At 41.4% G+C, this 2,500-nt stretch overlaps 1 protein-coding gene across 3 annotated transcripts in view; it reads right to left on the bottom strand.

Annotated features, from left to right (window-relative positions):
- The window catches only part of LOC129861869 (mitochondrial glutamate carrier 1-like), a 108,426-nt gene that overhangs the window by 56,051 nt on the left and 49,875 nt on the right, over positions 1-2,500 (bottom strand). The gene's annotated exons all lie outside the window — the stretch shown is intronic.

Here is a 2,500-nt window from a genome sequence, read left to right as displayed (position 1 = left end):
CAATAACACATCTAGAACACAGAACCAACCAATCAATAACACACCTAGAACACAGAACCAACCAATCAATAACACACCTAGAACACAGAACCAACCAATCAATAACACATCTAGAACACAGAACCAACCAATCAATAACACACCTAGAACACAGAACCAACCAATCAATAACACTCCTTGAACACAGAACCAGCAGATCTGTTATTGGCTGGTTGGTTGTGTGATGTAGATCTGTTATTGGCTGGTTGGTTGTGTGTTGTAGATCTGTTATTGGCTGGTTGGTTGTGTGATGTAGATCTGTTATTGGCTGGTTGGTTGTGTGTTGTAGATCTGTTATTGGCTGGTTGGTTGTGTGATGTAGATCTGTTATTGGCTGGTTGGTTGTGTGTTGTAGATCTGTTATTGGCTGGTTGGTTGTGTGATGTAGATCTGTTATTGGCTGGTTGGTTGTGTGTTGTAGATCTGTTATTGGCTGGTTGGTTGTGTGATGTAGATCTGTTATTGGCTGGTTGGTTGTGTGTTGTAGATCTGTTATTGGCTGGTTGGTTGTGTGTTGTAGATCTGTTATTGGCTGGTTGGTTGTGTGATCTAGATCTGTTATTGTCTGGTTGGTTGTGTGATGTATATCTGTTATTGGCTGGTTGGTTGTGTGATGTAGATCTGTTATTGGCTGGTTGGTTGTGTGTTGTAGATCTGTTATTGGCTGGTTGGTTGTGTGATGTAGATCTGTTATTGGCTGGTTGGTTGTGTGATGTAGATCTGTTATTGGCTGGTTGGTTGTGTGTTGTAGATCTGTTATTGGCTGGTTGGTTGTGTGATGTAGATATGTTATTGGCTGGTTGGTTGTGTGATGTAGATCTGTTATTGGCTGGTTGGTTGTGTGATGTATATCTGTTATTGGCTGGTTGGTTGTGTGATGTAGATCTGTTATTGGCTGGTTGGTTGTGTGATGTAGATCTGTTATTGGCTGGTTGGTTGTGTGATGTATATCTGTTATTGGCTGGTTGGTTGTGTGATGTAGATCTGTTATTGGCTGGTTGGTTGTGTGTTGTAGATCTGTTATTGGCTGGTTGGTTGTGTGATGTATATCTGTTATTGGCTGGTTGGTTGTGTGATGTATATCTGTTATTGGCTGGTTGGTTGTGTGATGTAGATCTGTTATTGGCTGGTTGGTTGTGTGATGTAGATCTGTTATTGGCTGGTTGTGTGTTGTAGATCTGTTATTGGCTGGTTGGTTGTGTGATGTAGATCTGTTATTGGCTGGTTGGTTGTGTGATGTAGATCTGTTATTGGCTGGTTGTGTGTTGTAGATCTGTTATTGGCTGGTTGGTTGTGTGTTGTAGATCTGTTATTGGCTGGTTGGTTGTGTGTTGTAGATCTGTTATTGGCTGGTTGGTTGTGTGATGTAGATCTGTTATTGGCTGGTTGGTTGTGTGTTGTAGATCTGTTATTGGCTGGTTGGTTGTGTGTTGTAGATCTGTTATTGGCTGGTTGGTTGTGTGATCTAGATCTGTTATTGTCTGGTTGGTTGTGTGATGTATATCTGTTATTGGCTGGTTGGTTGTGTGATGTAGATCTGTTATTGGCTGGTTGGTTGTGTGTTGTAGATCTGTTATTGGCTGGTTGGTTGTGTGATGTAGATCTGTTATTGGCTGGTTGGTTGTGTGATGTAGATCTGTTATTGGCTGGTTGGTTGTGTGTTGTAGATCTGTTATTGGCTGGTTGGTTGTGTGATGTAGATATGTTATTGGCTGGTTGGTTGTGTGATGTAGATCTGTTATTGGCTGGTTGGTTGTGTGATGTATATCTGTTATTGGCTGGTTGGTTGTGTGATGTAGATCTGTTATTGGCTGGTTGGTTGTGTGATGTAGATCTGTTATTGGCTGGTTGGTTGTGTGATGTATATCTGTTATTGGCTGGTTGGTTGTGTGATGTAGATCTGTTATTGGCTGGTTGGTTGTGTGTTGTAGATCTGTTATTGGCTGGTTGGTTGTGTGATGTATATCTGTTATTGGCTGGTTGGTTGTGTGATGTATATCTGTTATTGGCTGGTTGGTTGTGTGATGTAGATCTGTTATTGGCTGGTTGGTTGTGTGATGTAGATCTGTTATTGGCTGGTTGTGTGTTGTAGATCTGTTATTGGCTGGTTGGTTGTGTGATGTAGATCTGTTATTGGCTGGTTGGTTGTGTGATGTAGATCTGTTATTGGCTGGTTGTGTGTTGTAGATCTGTTATTGGCTGGTTGGTTGTGTGTTGTAGATCTGTTATTGGCTGGTTGGTTGTGTGATGTAGATCTGTTATTGGCTGGTTGGTTGTGTGATGTAGATCTGTTATTGGCTGGTTGGTTGTGTGTTGTAGATCTGTTATTGGCTGGTTGGTTGTGTGATGTAGATATGTTATTGGCTGGTTGGTTGTGTGATGTAGATCTGTTATTGGCTGGTTGGTTGTGTGATGTATATCTGTTATTGGCTGGTTGGTTGTGTGATGTAGATCTGTTATT

This window comes from Salvelinus fontinalis, chromosome 9 (genome assembly GCF_029448725.1).
Source record: "Salvelinus fontinalis isolate EN_2023a chromosome 9, ASM2944872v1, whole genome shotgun sequence".
Classification (NCBI taxonomy): Eukaryota; Metazoa; Chordata; class Actinopteri; order Salmoniformes; family Salmonidae; genus Salvelinus; species Salvelinus fontinalis.
The sequence above is the reverse complement of the archived record's forward strand: the minus strand, read 5'-3'. Positions and strand labels throughout refer to the sequence as shown.